The following is a 22,876-nucleotide window of genomic DNA, read 5'->3' on the forward strand; positions in this document are numbered from 1 at the left end:
ATGCCAAGTTTTCAAAGTGCGAGTTTTGGTTGGATTCAATCGCTTTCTTAGGGCACGTTGTATCAGTAGAGGGCATTCAGGTCGACCCTAAGAAGATTGAGGCAGTTCAGAACTGGCCCAGACCCACTTCAGCCATGGAGATCCGGAGTTTCTTGGGTTTGGCGGGTTATTACCGTCAGTTTGTGGAGGGGTTCTCATCTATAACAGCCCCATTGACTAGGTTGACCCAGAAGGGTGCCCCGTTAGGATGGTCAGACGAGTGTGAGGCGAGCTTTCATAAGCTCAAGATTGCTTTGACTACGGCGCTGGTGTTGGTGTGGCCCATATGTTCAGGATCTTATACGGTATATTATGATGCATCCCGTGTTGGGCTCGGTGTAGTATTGATGCAGGATGGCAGGGTGATTGCATATGTGTCACGGCAATTGAAGGTTCATGAGAAGAATTACCCTGTTCATGACTTAGAGTTGGCAGCCATTGTTCACGCGCTGAAGATTTGGAGACATATCTGTACGGCGTGTCGTGTGAGGTTTTCACGGATAATCGGAGCCTACAGTATTTGTTTAAGCAAAAGGATATCAATTTGAGACAGAGGAGGTGGTTGGAGCTATTTAAAGACTATGATATCACCATCTTGTATCATCCCGGGAAGGCCAATGTGGTGGCCGACGCTTTGAGTAGAAAGGAAGCGAGTATGGGTAACCTTGCATACATTCCAGTCAGTGAGAGACCGCTTGCATCAGTTTTTTATACTTTGGCCAATTAGTTTGTGAGGTTAGATATTTCAGAGCCTAGTCATGTCCTAGTTTGTACAGTCGCTAGGTCTTCCTTGTTTGAGCGCATCCGGGAGCGGCAATATGGCGACCCTCATTTGCTGGTCCTTAGGGACACAGTGCGGCACGACGGTGAAAAGCAGGTTACTATTGGAGATGATGGAGTTTTGAGGATGCAAGGTCGTGTTTGTGTGCCTAATATGGATGGACTTTGTGAGTTGATTCTTAAGGAGGCCCATAGCTCTCGATATTCTATTCATTCGGGCACCGCCAAGATGTATCAAGACTTGCGGCAACATTATTGGTGGAGGAGAATGAAGAAGGACATAGTTGCATATGTAGCTCAGTGTCTAAATTGTCAGCAAATAAAATGTGAGCATCATAGACCTGGTGGTTTGCTTCAGAAGTTGGAGATTCCTGAGTGGAAGTGGGAGCGTATCACTATGAATTTCGTTGTTGGACTCCCATGGACTTAGAAGAAGTTCGATGCAGTTTGGGTCATTGTGGACAGGCTAACCAAGTTTGCACATTTCATTTCTGTGGCAGTTACCTATTCTTCAGAGTTGTTGGCAGAGATTTATATCCGCAAGACCGTCCGTCTTCACGGTGTTCCCGTGTCGATCATTTTTGATCGAGGTACGCATTTCACCTCGAACTTCTGGAGAGGAGTACAACGTGAGTTGGGCACGCAGGTTGAGTTGAGCATAACATTTCATCCTCAGACGGACGGACAGTCCGAGCGCACTATTCAAATATTAGAGGATTTGCTCCGCACTTGTGTTATAGAGTTTGGAGGTTCTTGGGTTCAGTTCTTGCCGCTTGCAGAGTTTACCTACAACAACAGCTAACATTCAAGCATTTAGATGGCTCCCTATGAGGCATTATACGGTAGGCGGTGCCGACCGCCAGTTGGATGGTTCGAGCCGGGGAGGCTCGATTGTTGGGTATAGATTTAGTATAGGATGCCTTGGATAAGGTCAAGATTATTCAGGATCGACTTTGCACAGCGTAGTCCAGCCAGAAGAGTTATGCCAACCGTAGAGTTCATGTTGTTGCATTCATGGTCGGAGAGAGAGTGTTGCTCCGGGTATCACCCATGAAGGGTGTGATGAGGTTCGGAAAGAAGGGCATGTTGAGCCCTAGGTATATCGGGCCTTTTGAGATTCTTAAGAGAGTGGGAGAGGTGGCTTACAGGCTTTCTTTGCCATGGGGTTTATGAGCAGTTCATTCGGTGTTCCATGTGTCCATGCTTTGGAAGTATCACGACTATCCATCCTACGTGTTAGATTTCAGCTCTGTCCAGTTGGACAAGGATTTGACTTACGAGAAGGAGACGGTGGCTATTCTAGCCTGATAGGTTCGTCAGTTGAGGTCAAAGAGTTATCCTTCAGTACGAGTGTAGTGGAGAGGTCAGCCCATCGAGGTAGCTACTTGGGAGTCCGAGTCGGACATGGGGAGTAGATATCCCCGCCTTTTCACCAACCCATGTACTTTTCTATATCCGTTCGAGGACGAACAATTGTTTTAGAGGTGGAGAATATGATGACCCGATAGGCTATCTTATGCTTTAGAACCTAATTCTGCGCTATGAAGCCTTAAATACCTCATCCTATCCTTCCTCGATTTACGTGCGCAGTCTGGGCATTTTTTCGGAAAGCTTTTATGTTAAAAACTGAGAATAATATGAAATGTTTGCCTTAAAATCCATTTGTGTTGACTTAGATCAATGTTTTGAGCAAACGGACCCGAATTCATGTTTTGATGGCCCCGGTGGGTCCATATCGTGATTTGGGACTTGGACGTATGCCCGAAATCAAATTCGGAAGTCCCTAGCCCGAGTTATCGCGCTTTGTTGAAATTTGAAATTTAAAGGCTTAATGATTTTGAAATGTTTGACCAATATTTGACTTTTGGATATCGGGTCCATATTTTCGTTCCGAAACCTGGTATAGGTCCAATACTATATTTATGACTTGTCCGTCAAATTTGGTGAGAAACGGAGTTGGTTTGACGTGATTCGGACGTCCAGTTGTGAAATTAGAAGTTCATGAGTTTTCTTGAAAATTTCCTTTGATTTGATGCTAAATTCGTAGTTCTAGGTGTTATTTTGGCGATTTGATCGAGCGAGCAAGTTCGTATGATGTTTTTAGACTTGTGTGCATAATTGGTTTAGATCCCCGAGGGCTCGGGTGAGTTTCGGATAGGCTACGGAGTTGATTGGACTTAGAAAATATTGTTGGTGTGTCTCAGTTCTGGTGCAGGCCTCTGATCTCGCATCTGCGAGGTCAGGCTTCGCATTTGCGATATGGCAGCAAACCTGTCAGTTTCACATTTGCGATCATAATCTTCGCATTTGCGAAGAGACCTAGTTGTGCAATTGCGACCAGGTCTTCGCTTTTGCGATGGGGACTGGGGGGGAGCGGGAGCTACTCCGCATTTGCGAACGATGGGTCGCATTTGCGATCAAGCCAGTTCGCATTTGCAAATAATTCATCACATTTGCGATGGAAGCAGAGATGTGAAGATCTTCGCATTTGCGGGGTTCACATTTGCGAACCCCAGGTCGCAAATGCGACATCTGCAACTGATCAAAATGGGACTTAGACGGGATTTTTGTTCATTCTCTCAAATTTTCAAACTTAGAAACCCTAGAGGCGATTTTTCAAAGAACTCTTCTTCCCCAAATCATTGGTAAGTGATTCTAAACTAGTTTCTTTCAATCTTTCACTATATTTCCTAAGATTTCAACCTAAAATCTTGTGTTTTCATGGTGGAAATTGGGGGTTTGGGTAGAATTAGGGAGTTTTGTGAAATGGGGATTTAGACCTCAAATTGAGGTCGGATTCCAAAATAAATTACATAATCGGGCTCGGGGGTGAATAGGTAATCGGGTTTTGGTCCGAATTCCGGGATTGGACCAAGCGGGCCTGGGGTTGACTTTTGTTGACTTTTTCAATAATGACCTAAATTGAATCCTTTGCAATCGTGGGTAGTTCCTAAGGATTAATTTGAATCGTTTAGTTGGTAAGTTTCTAGATTCTATTGGTTCGGAGGTTTCTTTGAAAGGCAAAGTTGTGATTGAGCTTTGAGTAGACCTTGGGAGCGAGGTAAGTGTCGTGGTTAACCTTGACTTGAGTGATTTTGACTTGTTTGTCTATTTGCTACATGTTTAGATGTTGTGTGCAACGTATATGTGAGGTGATGAGTACTTATGCATTGTTGTCGGGTTAAAACATGCGGGTGGGGACTTGTTCCTTGTAGTTTATTGCTTACTCTAATCTTGTTATCCATGCTTAGACTAGTTACTTACTAAATTGATCGTTCTTATCGTGTTTACGGGCTTTTGTGATGATTGAGTATTGGTTCCAAAGTTGAGATTGGTATTGTGGGACCATTATTGAAGTAAGGCTTGTTCTTGTTGATTTTATCTCCCTGATATTACTTGTTCATTGTTACGTGGTAAGGGAGAGTGTTAATGCACGAAGGGTGATGCCGTGCCATATTGTGAGTGTTAATGCACGAAGGGTGATGTCGTGCCATATTATGAGAGTTAATGAATGCAGGGAGATGCCGTGCCGTTTCTATTGATTTATATTGAGAGTGAGAGTAAAAGCACGAAGGGTGATGTCGTGCAACATCATTGTTTAATTGTGAGGTTGAGAGTAAAAGCACGAAGGGTGATGCCGTGCAATTTTATTCATTGTGTTTAGTTGTTTTCACTGGTTAAAAGCATGTTGACTGTTCTGGTTATCATTTCCATTGTATCTCTTATATCTTATGCCCCTTTAGCATGTCCCCCTCCTAATCGTATATGTTTAGCTGTTATTGTTGTTTTCTTGTACATATACTATTATCTGCAAAGGTTTATTATGTGGGTGTCTTGTCATAGCCTCGTCACTACTTCGTCGAGGTTAGGCTTGACACTTACGAGTACATGGGGTCGGTTGTACTCATACTACAATCTGCACTTCTTGTATAAATTTTGGTACCGGCCCTAGCTGATCGTGAGACTCGGCAGTCCAGACTTGCTTATCGGAGACTCAAGGTAGATCTGCTGGCGTATGCAGACCTTGGAGTCCCTTTCTAGTTTCCTTTTTTTACCGTTTCTTTTCATTCAGAACAGTTGTATTTCGTTCAGACTCTGTTTGTAGCAAATCTTAGAAGCTCGTAAGTTGTGACTCAATATCCGAATTGTATCAGATATTATGGGCTTTATGTTATTCCGCATTTCAGCTTTAGCTTCTATTTAGTTTAATTATTCTATTATTGAAATTGACTAAAATTGGCTTAAAGAATCCTCTAACACTGGCTTTCCTAGCAAGTGAAATGTTAGGCACCATCACGGTCCCGAAGGTGGGAATTCCGGGCCGTGACAGTATGTATACACAAGGAAAAGATATCACCACATAATTCATGTCTCTCGTCCTCGCCTGCACGAAAACACCCTTCGTGCCATGAACACATGATAATATAAGAACATTATAATGTAAATGAAATAGTACGGCATCACCCTTCGTGCTTTTACTCTCATCCTCATATGATAATGTAAATGAAATGGAGCGGCATCACCCTTTGTGCTTTTACTCTCATCCTTACATGATAATGTAAATGAAATGGCACGGCATCACCCTTCATGCTTTTACTCTCATTCTCACATGATAATGTAAATGAAATGGCACGGTATCACCCTTCGTGCTTTACGCTCTTCCTCACATGATAATGTATATGCAATACGGCATTACCCTTCGTGCTTTATACTCTTCCTTACCAAGCACATGTATATTAATAACAAGCAATAGGAAGCATGAATAACATCAAGGAGAGTGATTAAGTGAATATTACAAATGAACACCAATCACATCTTTCAAGCCAATAATAGTTCAACAAACCTCAAGAACCTTTTAATTTCATAGTCATAGTAATCTAGAAGTCAAGGAATACATGAAACAAGAAGGTCACATAATTCTACAAGGCATAATTAATCGTATAATTTACCCCCGAGCATGATTAACCCTGGTATATGCATATATGATCGTCACATCATATATGTGTTGTAACGACTAGACATGTTATTTTTGAGCTCTAGCGCGTCGTTCGGCAGTTTGAGGCTTTGAGTAATTTCACTTCAGGTATTATGACTTGCACGTATGGTCGGAAATGAATTTCAAAAGTTCGAAATTAGTTTGGGAAGAAAATTCTAATTTCGGAAGGTTTAAGTTGGAAGAATTGACTAAGGTTTAATTTTTGAGTAAACGACCTCGGCATCGGGATTGGAAGGTTCCAACAGGTTCGTATGATGATTTTGGACTTGGGAGTATGTCCGGATCGGATTTCGGATGACCCGGAAGCGTTTCGGCGCCTATTGTAGAAGTTTGGCGTTTTGGAAGAATTTCATAAATTTGGGTTGAAGTGCATTTAAAGGCTATTGATGTCGGTTTGGGATTCCAAGTCTGAGAATAGCTCTGTATGGTGATTCTGGTATTAGGAGCGCGCCCGGATGTGGATTTGGAGGTCCGTAGGTCATTTCGGGGTCATTTGGCAAAAGTTAGAAATTTGAATATTTATGAGAAGTTTGACCGGGAGTGAACTTTTTGATATCGGGGTCGGATTCTGATTTTGAAGTTAGAGTAGGTCCGTATTGTCGAAGGTGACTTGTGTGCAAAATTCGAGGTCAATCAGACGTGATTTGATAGGTTTCGGCATCGAATGCAAAAGTTTGAAGTTCTAAAGTTCATTAAGCTTGAATTGGGATGTGATTCATAGTTTTGACATTGTTTGATGTGATTTGAGGCCTCGAGCAAGTTCGTGTCATGTTTTGGAACGTGTTGGTATATTTGGTTGAGGTCCCGAGGGCCTCGGGTGGATTCCGGATGGTTAACGGATCAACTTTTGGACTAAAGGAATGATGAGGCAGCTGGTATATCGTGTAACCACACATGCGAGGTTTTGGCCGCAAGTGCGGAGCCGTAGAAGCGTCCAAGAGGGGGCGCAGAAGCAGAATTGGCTGGGGAAGGCTGGGACCGCAGATGCGGTCAAGTTCTGCAGAAGCGGGACCGCACCTGCGCACGAAGAGCGATAGAAGCGTGGGCGCAGATGAGCATGAGGGCCGCAGAAGCGACCTGCAACCTTGGCTTGGTTTCTCGCAGGTGCGAGATTTGGAGCCGTAGAAGCGGCTGTCGCAGAAGCGACCTCCACACTGCAGAAGCGGAATTTGTGCTGGACAGTGAGGTTTCTTTAAAACGGGGTTTTGGCCCATTTTCATCCATTCTCTCTTGGTTGGGCGATTTTTGGAGAGCTTTAAGTGGGGGGTTTCATTATCTATGTCAAGGTAAGTTATTGGCACCTATTGTAAGTTAAATACATGGTTTTTATACGGATTTAAGCATGGAAATTTTGTAGGAATTTGGGATTTTGAAGAAAAATCTAGAAATTGGTATTATTGGATTTTGACCACGAAATTGGATATGGAATTGGGAATAAATTATATATTTGAGTTCGTGGTGTTATGGGTAAAGTTCATCTTCAAACATTTTCGGAATCCGTGCACGTGGGCCCGAGGGTTGCTTCATCGACTTTTCGAACGGAGTTGGGAATTTGTCTAAATTGATTTGTTATGAGTATTAGAGCATATTCTTATTGGTTTGCACATTTTTTGACTAATTTTGGAGCGACGGGCACCGGTTTGAGGTGTTAGAGCAGCGTTGGAGCCGGTTACAGAACTTCGGAGCGAGATAAGTCTCCTGTCTAACTCTGTGAGGGGGAAATTACCCCTAGGTGTTGTATATTGATGTGTGCTACTTGTTGTAGGGGCTACATACGCGCGAGGTGGTGAGAGCCTGTATGTAGCTACATTCATGTTATTGTCCGTGTAGGCTATGTTCACATCATGCTATAGCTGTACTATTTGAGTAGTCTCTCGCCTATGAAATTCCTCTGCTTTACATTACTTTTTGAGACTAGACTTGCTATTGTAGAGACTTCACGAATTCATGATTAGTCACCGAATAATTTTACTCCTCTTACAACATGTTTCCGTGATATATATGTTTCATTGAAAGGTTTTGTTAAAAAAATTACAACTTACACGTTTATTCGTGAGTAAGGTCAAGGACCTGTCAAAACTCCTTATTCTAATGGGATCGAGCCGTTCGCTTCGACGGGATTATGTACTTCTTATTCTAATAGGATCGAGCCATTCGCCTTAGCAGGATTATGTACTTCTTATTCTAATGGGATCGGGTCCTTCGCCTCGGCAGGATTTATGTACCACATTCTCGTAGGAGCGGGCCGTTCGCCTAGTCAGTTTAAAGATGCATCTATGGTTCGTGCCGTTCGGCCCTCGGCAGTGCACATTTTATTATTTATGTTAGATCAGGCGGTACGCCTTGACATTTCTTTAAAAATATCCTCATGGAATCATGCGTAATATTTAGAAAGAAGCCAGAGTATCTGTGAGTCTTTCCCTGATTCGAATTATAACAACCTATTTGGTGAGTTCCATTATACATTTATATATGTGCTCTGGTTGAGGAGGAATTGCTAATTAAGAGCTTGAGTTTATTGTAAGGAGGATAATTGTACCACAGATTTACAGTTGTTTATGTCATTTATTTACTTTGCCTCATATTTGTTCACCTCCTTACTGTACCTGATATTATTGGACCACTAGTGAGTGTCGATATCAACCCCTCGTCACTACTCCTCCGGAGTTAGGCTAGATACTTACTGGGTACACGTGGATTTATGTACTCATACTACACTTGCTGCATATTTTTGTGCATGTATTTTTATGTCTGGTGGTCCTTTGGGCACGGAGGCACGGATGATGTATGGGACTTGCCGCGAGTTGCATTTTAGATTATGATCTGCAGCCAGCAGAATCTCCTCCAGGATTATTTGTATTTTTCCTATCTAATTTGTATTCCGGACAGATGTTGTATTTTATTTTACTTCCTAGTTGATTCTCATGCACTTGTGACACCAGGTTTTGGGGGTACTTATGAGTTATTCAGTATTGTAGTTGGGTAAATATTATCATTTACTCTGTAAATTTTATCTCTGATTATTAATTGAAGGAAAAAGTTTCGATTTCAAAATACTAAAAGGAATAATTAAGTTAAACTTTCATTGTTGGCTTGCCTGACAGTGGTGTTAGGGGCCATCACGAACTTTGATGGATTTTGGGTCGTGACAACATGGTATCAGAGCGTTAGGTTCACAAAGGTCTCACGATTCGTGAGTAAGTCTAGTAGAGTCTTGCGGATTGGTATAGAGACGTCTGTACTTATCTTCGATAGGCTACAGGACTATTAGGAGCACTTCCCTTCTTGATTCCCCATCGTGCAATTTGATTCCTTTGAGGCTTATGCCTTTATTTCTTTCCTATTCAATCTTATGCAACGTGAAACGCTTGTTATCAATTGGGAATCGAAGAATTTTAATGGTACTGCAGAGGTGGTGTAGGATGTGTCTCCCTACGCATTCGAGCAAGTTATTATTATCTTTTTGAGGAAGGGTGTTCTGTCATTTTGGTTCAGTAGCTGTATTTCTTATGGTTTTGAGGCTATGCGTAGGTTGCCATGATGCTCGTAAGTTGTTATCGCACAGTAATGATGTAATGGTAAGATGCTTATCTAGGCGTCAAAGCAGTGAATGACCTGAAAGGAGGTTTTACTCAGTGCATGACAGAGATTCAGTATTTTATTTCCGGCGAAGGAAAGACAATCGGACTAACAATGTTCAAATTTGGGTTGATGGAGTAACGAGACTTAGTATCTTCGAGCGCGGTGGAATTTTCATTTGTGATATGATGCCATTGTCCTTGTTGAATGTGCTAAGTTCGCATGCATTAGATTTTTCTTCAATTCACCTTTGGGGCAGGGTATTGTGGAATGGTTCCGGGGAAGCGGGTGTGAGAAATCGCGGTATGCAGTGGTTCAGAATCGAATCGGCATTTCTAATACTGATGGCTCGGGAAAGATGATCTTCGATAAGGCTTAGAGTTGGTAGCAATTTATCAGGTCAGGTGCTACAATGAGGGATTTTGCTTTGAGGCAGTTTTTGGGCAGCGAAAGATGAGGAAGGACAGGGTGGAAGGTGTCTCGCCCTGGTCGAATTACTAGCAGGTCAAGTATGAAAAGCAGAAATCCAGAAGTTGCTTAAAAGGAGAGAGTTTAACCAAGTGGGGGAGTGGCAGAGTAACATATGGGTTCTGTGGTAGGATGGCCACATGCCTTGAGGAAAGTTTGGAGCTATTTGGAAATTCATAGTGGGCAGAGACTAGGTCTTCGGATATTATTTGGATGCAACATGACTTCGAGCTTGGAATGTATTGTTGGACTTTTAGCTGACGACAATGGGGATGAAGGAATCATGACAATGGGGAAGAAGGAATCTCAGTGGGTCTTAGGGTTATGTAATTGTAGCTTCAAGCTAAGTGGGAGAGCCCACCGTCTATGATTGGATTGCGTGGTTATCTACTTGTGCAGTTTTTGGTTATCGGTGTATTGGTGGGTTATTACGACTAAGGAAAGAAAACATCAGTGGTAATTTGAGAAAAAGGATTTGAGGAATGTGTGCTATATTTGGCCTTATCGGTTCATGTTCAGGTTTTGGGAAGACTCAGAGTCTATGCTTCGTGTGGATGTGATGTACAAGAGAAGGAATTCATCTGGCTGCTTCTTTGAGAGGGTGTTCATGTGCTAGCAGGGCCTTAGAGTTTGATTGTATTCGAGAACAAGTTAGAGTGGGTGACTCTCAACAACGGTCCTAGTGGATTCAAAAGTTAAAGTGCGGTGCCTAAGGATTTCGAGTCCGTAGTAGGGTTAAGTATCGAGATTTAGCAGCGGATTATGAAAGTGGCTTGGAGTGTTCTATGTTATCTTCGGTCTGCGGTGTGGCATTAGAGGAATAGGAGAAAAGAACTTCGGATTCATAGAGGGATTTTCAGAATGGGTGAACCAGTTGAAGATGCGAATATGCACATAATAAGGGTATGAGATGGTTCGTGGATGTTGGATACAACGTGGTCTCATGAAATAAAGTCACTCAGGATGAGTGCGGATTTGGGTTCATGATGTTTTGAATGGAGCTATTAGTATTCCTATGGCAAGTCCAGAGTAAATCAGAAGAAGTTGGATCGGTTAGCAATGGTTGAATTGTCATGATGGTTGCAATGACCAGTTCCTTCAGCGTGTTGAGTTATGCATGTGATTTGTGGCGGTACGCGCGAGGCTTGACGGCTGCCGTAATCAATTTATTTGGAGGAATTCGATTATTAGGGCCTGTTATGTATAGATGGATTCCGGAAGAGTTATGGTGGTTTAGACCACAACTTGAGGTTTGTATTTTCTGCGATTATAGAATTCAGTCACGTGATGCAATGGTCCTCCTGAAATGAGTTAAGTGAAAGGTTTCCATATGATGAAGTGTTTATTCTATTATTGGTTTAAAAGTTATGATGAAATTCATGTACTCTCATGTAGTGGCATGTTAAGTGCAGTGAGCGGCAGGGGAATTGGAAGCTGAGGATCAAGTTTGCGGTTCGGTGTTGACAAAAATGTCTTGATCTCGGAAAGCAGGAAACAATTTAGATGTTTATAGTAAGCTGGTATTGTCCTTAGCGTCACCTGAGGTCAGTGTCATGTGGAAGCGGCTTTGTGTATTAACTTGCGGATTTTTGATTCACTTTACAGAATTAGAACGGTTGGCAGTATGGATGTGCGGACTTTGCTACCTAAGCGGAATGATCGTGGGAGCATGCCCCATGGGAAGATTGTATAAGTGTGACATGTAGTCACTTGATTGATTAAAGATTTAAAACCAAGTATCGAGATTGTGGTACTATCGCTAATGTGAGAATTTATGCCTGAAGGGCGCTCGATTCATTTGGTTGTGGACTATGGAAGTCTGTTCCGAATTTGACGGATGTTCTTGTGTGTCATGGGAAAAAGGGTTATTGTGGATCCTTGAAAGGTTATTAGCCCAGTGCGGTATGATCAGAATCGACTTGAGGTCCGTGGATGGATCTAAATGTAAACGTGGGCTCTATATCAGGTCGGATGTGTTTATTTCAGCATAGCGTTGTTTTCAGAGGGGTCTTCGGTCATTGGATGTTATTTCTGTTGTCGGCCCTTCCGTGTAGTCTCTATTGTGCCTTGTGGGTTGTGAGGCGGTTTGATTATTCACACTCGTATTGAGATCCCGTATAGTTTGTGGTGTTATATAAGCAGGATGGCTCTCGAGATGCAGGTCATTTATTGCACCTTAGTTGTGCTTGAGTTTTATAGCATATGACGCTACCCATCTCCCCTGGATTTGTATTATGCACTTGGCGTGCTTATGGTTGATATTTGGGCATAACGTGAGTATAAGCGTTACGGCTCGATGTGTGTTTTTTTTAGATTATTATGTGTGGATCGGGTGGCACACCGCCACAGATATGTTGTTTGGATCGGGTGGCACGCCGCCACGGGTATCATGGTTAGATCGAGTTGCACGCCGCAACGGTATCATGTGTGGATCGGGTTGCATGGCGCAACTGTGTGCCATTGAGTACAATTTCCCATATCTATTATTGTGTGTTTTGGTTCTCATTTCCCGAGGAAGGTTCATAACATCTTTTTGGTTTTTTAAATTAGTTACGTGGGTTGAGTAGATCTTTCTAGAGTTCGTTTCCTTATGTATCACATTCGAGTTTGTAGCTTGTTGGCACACTGTGGCATCATATGAGACTTTTGGCAGTGTCTGAGGTGGCTTATTGTCTGAGCAGCTTCTACTGGGTGATATGAGATTATTGGACCTGGGATCAGTGCGATCAGATTTATATGAGGCACATTAAAGAGTAAATATCGATATTCAGTCCAGAATGAGGTAATAGTTCTTGTCGAGAGGAGAGACTCCATAAGTTGTGATTCGGCAGGTGGTTATGAGTTTCTACACATCTCTTTTGTCATGGCAGTATTTGCGAGAGCTGAAACGGGACTTATATGCTTCATGAGATATGTTGTGGGCATCAGATTCATGGGATTTCAGCTATTATTGTCAGGGGATGTCATTATGGTCATGTGAATTATGCGGTGCATGGTGTGAATTCGGTAAGAGTATACAACCAGGTATTGGTACATCGTGTAGTGATGGATACGGTGTTCGTATGTTGGGAACAGACCTGGTAGAGGATTTTAGATGTTGGAATTTGGCTCTAAGGCAAACTTGACTGAATAAAAGAGAGAATCTTTAGATTTGCTCGAGCTAATGTGCTCAACAAGGTTGTGGTAGCACGGGTAGGTACACGAGGTATTAAACAATGATTTCGGACAACTCCAGAGCAGTTCTTAGCACGTTCGAGGACGAACGTTAGGAGAGAATGTAACGACCTGACCAGTCATTTTTGAGCTCTAGAGCATCGTTCGGCAGTTTAAGGCCTGAGTAGTTTCACTTCAAATATTATGACTTGCACGTATGGTCGGAATTGAATTTCGGGAAGGTCGGAATTAGTTTGGGAAGTAAATTCTAATTTCGGAAGCTTTAAGTTGAAAGAATTGACTAAGGTTTGATTTTTGAGTAAACGACCTCGGAATCGGGATTGGAAGGTTCCAACAGGTTTGTATGATGATTTTGGACTTGGGCGTATGTCTGGATCGGGTTTTGGATGACCCCGGGAGCGTTTCGGCGCCTATTGTGCAAGGTTGGCATTTTGGAAGAATTTCATAAATTTGGGTTGAAGTGAATTTCACTGCTATTGATGTCCGTTTGGGCTTCGGATTCTGGGAATAGCTCCGTATGGTGATTCTGGTATTGGGAGCGCGCCCGGGTGTGGATTTGGAGGCCCGTAGGTCATTTCGAGGTCATTTGGCGAAAGTTAGAAATTTGAAGGTTTTTGAGAAGTTTGTCCGGGAGTGGACTTTTTGATATCGGGGTGGGATTCCGATTTCGGAAGTTGGAGTAGATCCATAGTGTCGAATGTGACTTGTGTGCAAAATGTTAGGTCAATCGGACGTGATTTGATAGGTTTCGGCATCGAATGTTGAAGTTTGAAGTTCTAAAGTTCATTAAGCTTGAATTGGGATACGATTCATTATTTTGGCGTTGTTTGTTGTGATTTGAGGCCTCAAGCAAGTTTGTGTCATATTTTGGGACGTGTTGGTATATTTGGTTAAGGTCCCGAGGGCCTCGGGTGGATTTCGGATAGTTAACGGATCAACTTTTGGACTAAAGGAATGATGGGGTAGCTGGTATCTGGTGTAACCGCACCTGCGAGGTTTTGGCCGCAGGTGCGGAGCCGCAGAAGCGGAATTGGCTGGAGAAGGCTGGGACCGTAGATGCGGTCAAGTTCCGCAGAAGCGGGACCACACTTGCGCACGAAGAGCCGCAGAAGCGTGGGCGCAGATGCGCATGAGGGCCGCAGAAGCGACCAGTGACCTTGGCTTGGTTTCTCGCAGGTGCGAGACTTGGAGCCGCAGAAGAGGCTGTCACCGAAGCGACCTTCGCACCATAGGAGCGGAATTCGTGCTGGGCAGTGAGGTTTCTTTAAAACGGGGTTTTGGCCAATTTTTTTCCATTCTCTCTTGGTTGGGCGATTTTTGGAGAGTTTCAAGTGGGGGGTTTTCATCATCAATATCAAGGTAAGTTATTCCCACCTATTGTAAGTTAAATACATGGTTTTTATACGGATTTAAGCATAGAAATTTTGTAAGAATTTGGGATTTTGAAGAAAAACCTAGAAATTGGTATTTTTTGGATTTTGACCACGAAATTAGATATGGAATTGGGAATAAATTATATATTTGAGTTCGTTTTGTTTTGGGTAAAGTTCATATTCGAAAATTTTCGAAATCCGGGCATTGTTTGACTAGTTTTGGAGCGGCGGGCACCAATTTAAGGTGTTAGAGCGGCGTTGGAGTCAGTTGTGGAACTTCGAAACGAGGTAAGTCTCATATCTAACTCTACGAGGGAGAAATTACCCCTAGGTGTTGTATATTGATGTGTGCTACTTGTTGTGGGGGCTACGTATGCGCGAGGTGACGAGAGCCCGTACGTAGATACATTCATGTTATTGTCCGGGTAGGCTAGATTCACATCATGCTATAGCTGTACTATTTGAGCAGTCTCTTGCCAATTAAATTCCTCTATTTTACATTACTACTTGAGACTAGACTTGCTATTGTAGAGACTTCACGAGTTCATGATTAGTCACCGAATAATTTTACTCCTCTTACGACATGTTTCGTGATATATATGTTTCATTGAAAGGTTTTTGTTAAAAAAATTATAACTCATACGTTTATTCGTGAGTAGGGTCAAGGACCCATCAAAACTCCTTATTCTAATGGGATCGGGCCGTCCGCCTCGGCAGGATTATGTACTTCTTATTCTAATGGGATCGGGCTGCTCGCCTCAGCAGGATTTATATACCACACTCTCATAGGAGCGGGCCGTTCGCCTCAAAAATTTAATAGATACATCTATGGTTCATGCCGTTCGACCCTCGGCAGTGCACAGTTTATTATTTATGTTAGATCAGGCCGTACGCCTTGGCATTTCTATAAAAATATCCTCATGGAATCGTGCGTAATATTTGGAAAGAAGCCACAGTATCTGTGAGTCTTTCCCTGATTCGAATTATAACAACCTATTTGGTGAGGTCCATTATACATACATACATATATACATACATACATATATATATATATATATATATATATATATATGTGCTTCGGTTGAGGAGGAATTGCTAATTAAGAGCTTGAGTTTATTGTAAGGAGGATAATTGTACCGTAGATTTACAGGTCTTTATTTCATTTATTTGATTTGCCTCATATTTGTTCACCTCCTTACTGTACCTGATATTATTGGACCACTAGTGAGTGTCGATGTCAACCACTCATCACTACTCCTCTGGGTTTAGGCTAGATACTTACTGGGTATACGTGAATTTACGTACTCATACTACACTTGCTGCACATTTTTGTGCAGGTACTTTTATGTCCGGTGGTCCTTTAGGCATGGAGGCACGGATGATGTAGGGGACTTGCCGCGAGCTACATTTCAGGTTACGATCCGCAGCCAGCAGAGTCTCCTTCAGGGTTTTTTGTATTTTTTCTGTCTAATTTGTATTCCGGACAGATGTTGTATTTTATTTTACTTCCTAGTTGATGCTCATGCACTTGTGATGCCGGGTTTTGGGGGTACTTATGAGTTGTTCAGTATTGTAGTTGGGAAAATACTATAATTTACTCTGTAAATTTTATCTCTGATTATTAATTGAAGGAAAAATTTCGATTTCAAAATACTAAAAGGAATAATTAAGTTAAACTTTCATTGTTGGCATGCCTGAGAGTGGTGTTAGGCGCCATCACGGCCTTTGATGGATTTTGGGTCGTGATATGCATCACCCCCGCATGTAGCAAACAATATCAATTAGTAGAAAAAATTCTCCCAACAAAGTTAGGCAAGACACTTACCTTAATCAATCCAAATCGATACACTAGAAGCGCCATCCCGCTCAAATCATCTTCCGAACGGCTCGAAACTAACCAAAAGCAACTCAAAACCATTAAATAATGCCATAGGAAGCAAACCCAATCGATAAAGGTCGAATCTTTATACACTTACTCAAAGTCAACCAAAAAGTCAAACCGGTGACCGCACCTCGTAATCTGACAAAACTTACAAAATCTGACAACCCACTCAATTACGAGTCCAACCATACTAATTTCACTCAATTCCGACTCTGGATCGATGTTCAAAACACAAAAATTCAATTTAAGAAAGTTTAGACAAAAACCCTCCAATTTCTCTTTCGAAATCATCAATCAAATGCCAAAAACGAAGATGAAATCACGGAATATAATTAAAACCTAGTAGAAAAAACTTACCCCAATCCATGTGATGGAAATCCTCTTCAAAATTACCCAAATCCGAGCTCCAAAATCATGTGAGAAAAAGTAACTAAATTCTGGAATAAATAAAAAAAATGTAGCAGTTGTTATAGCTCAAATCGAATCCTAGATGACCCCGAAACTCACATTTGATAAGCCTAACATAATTCTTGAGAGATTTCAACCACGATAGCCCTTTCAATCACCCAATTTGGCCTTAAAATGAGGGAGATATGATGTTTTGAAATTTTAAAAGAAATCTGAAACTTTAAGAGACAAATTTTTGTAATTATTTTACACCAGAAAATCAACAACAAAAGAATTTTCATTTTAGCACCCCAAAACTCATTTGGAACTTCCCGTACACAAACCATATATGTATTTCAATCATAAAACACGCTACAAATCTGCTCGTGCACTCAAAACACCGAAAAAAGGTCATCTTGACCCAATATTGGCCATGGTCAAACTCCAAATCTTTAACTTAACTAGTTTCTCAATCAATGATCCAAAACACACCCGAGCTCCTCGGAACCCCATTCAATCATACCAACAAGTCCTAAAACACAATACGAATCGCACATCAAATCAAACTTAATGAACTTTTGAACTTTCAATTTCCAAAACTCGTGTTAAACCATATCAAATCAACTCGGAATGACCTCAAATGTTGCACACAAGTTTCAAATGACATAAAGAAACTATTCCAACTTTCGGAACCAAAATCCGAACCCGATATCATCAAAGTCAACTTCCGGTCAAACTTATGAATATTCCAAAACTCCAAATTGCCAACTTTCGCCGATTAACGCTAGAACTTTCAAGGAACATCCAAATGCAAATCCGGGCATACGCCTAATTCCAAAATCACCATCTGGACCTAAGGGAACCATCAAAACTCTGATCCGGGGTCAAATATATAAAAGTCAAACTTGATTATCTCTTCCAACTTAAAGCTTTATAGTTAAGAATTATTCTTTCAAATCAACTCCGGATCACCTGAAAACCAAAATCGATAATTCACATAAGTAATAATACATCATATGAAGCTACTCAAGGTTTCAAATAGCTAAACGGAATGCAAACGCTCAAAACGACCGGTTGGGTTGTTACAATTTCAGTCCTTGATGGAACTACCAATTAGCTTTGAAATTTCAAGAATTTACAGTGATGATGATAACTATATGAGTTTAGCAACAATTTAAATATTATTGTAGTCACAAGTTTAATATGCTTGTCGCTTAAATTTTTTGTTAAAATAATATAAACCAAACATAATATCAACAATCAAGCCCTGTATTATGTAAACTAAGGCCTTGTATTTCTGTAAACTAAGTACCTTAAAATTATTGGCAAAAGATATGGTTGAATAAAAAATTAGATGTTTATATGTCATCATTATTACCTTCATGATTTTTTATAAATATCAAATTTTCAAAAATGGAGAGTTTAAAAAGATAAATAATTTCATTAAAAAGAGTTCAATCAACTAATTAAATGTTAATTCTAAATCAGCAAATGTTGATTATATAAATCATGTGTATAGCAATATTTTAATTAGACTATTTTTCTTATTGACCGAGTTTTTCACAAGAGACTGATTTTATTTAGTTTTGTGGCAAGTAAAACATTTTTTATTTACCAAATAGAGTTATGTACGGACAACAAAAAAACTGATAGTTGGACAGCAAGCTCAAACTCCAGCTACCACTCTACACTACAATCGCCTCAACTAATCTCATATTGACAATCCTAGCTATAATGGATAGCAATTTAACTGCTCCAGCCATTTTGCAATCCTCTGCTTCATTGCTCCTCTGTGATGCACCTCTTGAACTATCTTTTTGATGATGATTTCCTTTCCTTGTTGTTTGTTGGTGAATACTCTTTGATTTCTTTCATTCTATATATAGTAAACTGCTGCAGATAACAACATTTCTATATACTGTAACTCCAGGACTCTTTCTACTTGCATTCTGAACAGCCCACATTAGTTCCTCGTCCCAGCGCATAGGGTCTCTGTTAATACCCTGCCATTGTAATAGGTGTTTCCATATCTGTGCAGAAATCTCATATTTAAAGAACACATGCTCAATACTGATAGATATATTTTGTATAGCTAGAAGGATAGATTAGTCTTTATAGTATTATTTTTACATATTATAAATACCACTTGTAATTGTCAATGTAAATTATTCAAGATAATTACTCTTTCATGGTATCAGATATCCAGGATATTCTCCAAGTCTTCTTCTCCGTGTCATCATCATGGTTTCATCTACATCCAGTTCTCAAACCTCTTCTCCTTCTCCTTCTTCCATGGCTAATCTTCCAGTTACACCTTCCATTACGCATTCTGCTGTCTCTGTGTCCAATATCAAAAATTTGATTCCTACCACCCTTGATTATAAATACTATATGCTTTGGAGAGAATTATTTCTTCCCATGTTTAAAGGACATGGTGTTTATGGCTTCATTGATGGAAGTTATCCATGTCCGGAGTCTACTCTTACCATGGATGATGGAACTTTTGTTACTAATCCAGCTTTTCAACAATGGGTCCAACTTGACCCTATTGTTTTATCATGGATACAAGCCACAATTTCTCAAGAAATACTTCAGGCAATTATCCGTCCTAACAACAGTCTTATTGCTCGCGAGGCGTGGCTACAAATTGAACGTCTTTTCCATGATCATGTTAGTTTCCGAACTCTCCAACTTAAGGTTCAATTTCATAACCTTAAGAAAGGTTCCCTTTCTATTGCTGATTATGTGCATCGCCTCAAATCCATTGCGGATGCCTTGACATCAATTGGTAATCCTATTTCTGATTCTGATCTTGTTCTCCAAATTCTCTCTGGCCTACCTTCTAAATATCTCTCTGTTAGCACTTCAATCTCTACTAGGATTCCACTTCCTAATTTTCTTGAGACTAGATCTCTTCTGTTCCTTCATGAAACTCAATTGAATGGATTTTCTTCTACCGCATCAGATTATTCCACTGCTTTAGTAGCTAAACAAAATTCATCTTCTCAAGGACGTGGACGTAGAAGAAATTCTAATGGTGGTAGATATACCTATGGTGGGCGTGGAAGAGGGCGCAACAACAATGGCTACCAAAGAAGTTATTCCACTACTCCTCCCCAATTTGCTCCACGCCAAAGGGCTCCTTCCATTTTAGGTCCAGCGCCGCACTCTACTATTTCTTCGGTTTATCCTATTTATCCATTGCCTTCTTCCTTTCAATGTCAGCTATGTTTTCAACCCACGCATGCTGCACGAGATTGTCCATCTCTTGGTTCCAAAGCACTCTTTTCAGATCTTCAATCTTCATCCTCTGCGCATTCCTATACTCCTCCAGATAACCCTCAGTGGTATGTTGACACTGGAGCCTCTTCACACATGACACCTACTACTTCAAATCTCTCTTCCATTTAGCCCTTTAATGGTAATGATCGTGTTATGGTGGGTAATGGTAATCAACTCCCAATTTCTTATACTGGTAATGGTAATTTCTCTACGCATTCTTCCACCTTTTCTCTCAAAAACATTTTAGTTGTTCCTAATCTTTCTTGCAATTTATTAAGTGTTCGTAAATTCACTTCTGATAATAATTGTTCGACTGATTTTGATGCTTTTGGATTTTCTATTAAGGACTACAAGTGTCACGACCCAAAATCTCACCACAGACGTCGTGATGGCACTTAGTCTCTAAGACTAAGTAAGCCGATTATAATTACAATTCAAGCCAATTATTTTTTTTTTGAATATAAATTAATACACATGTCGAAAACCAACAGCAGAAACAGTTATAAAAACCTCCCAAGACTGGTAATACTGAGTCACGAACTCTAACTTAATACATGGAATGATCTCAAGGATCAAATAATCAATATTGTTTGATTAATAATTTACAGTATAATAAAATGGAAAGATTCCAAGGGACTGCGATGACCAAGCAACTCTACCTTGAATCCTTGCGATCACACTTTAACTTTGTCCGAGTCCGATAACTCTAATACCTCGCTCTGCACAAAAATATGCAGAAGTGTAGTATGAGTACAGCACGGTCGGTACCCAGTAAGTATCAAGACTAACCTCAGTGGAGTAGTGACGAGGTACAGTCGAGACACTCACTAGTCTAATAACCTGTGCAATATAATATACAAAAATAATAGGAAACAAATAACAATGATGACAACAATAATCAACCAGTGATATACATAGCTGGGCGACAAGAACACCATAAATATTGTGCAACAAAGAATTAATACAAGTGCAACCAATTAATCAAGTCATTCCAATATAAATCTTTCGCATATATGTTTTTCAAATAGAAATCTTCGGATATAATACTTTCAAATAAATCTCTTTCAAATAAATATCTTTCAAATAAAATTCTTTCAAATAAATCTCTTTCGAATAAAAGTCACCCTGTGACACAGCATTTCAAAATCATAAAAAATATGGGTCTTAGCCCACTTTCATATTTCCACGGTACCTCGTGCCAATTTCTCTATCATAACCGCACGGACAACTCACGTGCCAAATATCATTATTATTTAACCACGACACCTCATGCCCACATTTCATATTACAACTGCACGGACAATTCACGTGTCAATATCATTATTATGTACTCACGGCATTTCGTGCCCATATTTCATATCACAAACTCCACGGACAGTTTACGTGCCAATATCATCATTATTTACTCACGGCACTTCGTGCTTATATTTCATATCACAACTGCACGGACATATCACGTGCCAATTCATTTCATAATCCGCCCGGCAATAACCACAAGCTCCCAATTTCAACATAGATCAGACTATTATCAATTTACCAACAATAAGATAAATTGCACAAGGTATAAAAATAAACACAAGAAAAATCACAACATCACATAAAAATTACCAATGCAATAACCCCACATTATCACATATCATCCCTGACAATAGCCACCCTTATCTCTCTTATAGTCACCCTTATCACTCCTATAATAGCCTCCCTTATTCCTCCGTCCTGACAATATCAATAGCCACCCTTATCGCTCCTATAGCCACCCTTATCGCTCCTATAATAGCCTCTCTTATCCCTCTGCCCTGACAATATCAATAGCCACCCTTATCACTCCTATAGCCACCCTTATCTCTCCTATAGCCGCCTTTATCGCTCCGCCCAGACAATATCCCAACACACATAACAATAGTGAAGTGCCACCCTTATACCCACATAATATCAACAGTGAAATGCCACCCTTATATCCTCAAAATAATAACTCAAATAACACAGCAATTTACACGAAATATTATCACGACAACATAACAAAATCAATTCATATCACAATTTGCCCAATGACCACAACCAATTCCAAAGATGTAACAAAATCAATTAATTTCACAAGAAATAGTCCAAGACTCCACACAATATGTATAAAACCTCAAAACAACAACAGAAATAAAAAATACTCAGTATAGGGCAACACCTTCATTAATCCAAATTCTTGATAATTATATAACGCCTCGGTTTAAACTTATTTCGTTAATTATTTGCAGATGAAAAATCCATAATATAATTATTTTCAGAAAAAATCAAATCACCAAACTCACGGAATTCACATAAATATATAAGCAATAACCACATCAAATTGTCATATAAAAATAAATTCAACAAATGCGAATTGAGGCATGGCAAATAGATGATTTAATAAATGTCAATAATTATCCAATTTACTACACAATATGCCTAAGACTTTAACCTAGTCAATTTTGCACATATAAGCCCGAGTACATACTCGTCACCTTCCATACACGACTTTTAATATTTCACAAATGGCACATAAGACTTGATGCCTAAGGAGTAATTCTCCCACTCAAGGTTAGGCAAGATACTTACCTTTTTGAAGTTAGGCCGATATTCCCAAATAGCCTTCTTGCTTGAATTGACCCCCGGACAGCTCAAATCTATCCAAATTAATAGTGTAACTGCATTAAAATTCATCAGAAATGATTCCGGATAATAAAATACCAACTTAAAATTTTATTCTAAAAAGTCAGCGCGGGGTCCGCCCCTTGGAACCCGATAAATTTTTTACGAAATCCGAATACCCATTCCGATACCAGTTCAACCATACCAAAATTATCAAATTGCGATAACGGATCACCCATCAAATCTTAAATTAAAGTCTCGAGGATTTCTACTATTTTCAACCCAATTCACTAA

This window comes from Nicotiana tomentosiformis, chromosome 1 (genome assembly GCF_000390325.3).
Source record: "Nicotiana tomentosiformis chromosome 1, ASM39032v3, whole genome shotgun sequence".
Lineage (NCBI taxonomy): Eukaryota > Viridiplantae > Streptophyta > Magnoliopsida > Solanales > Solanaceae > Nicotiana > Nicotiana tomentosiformis.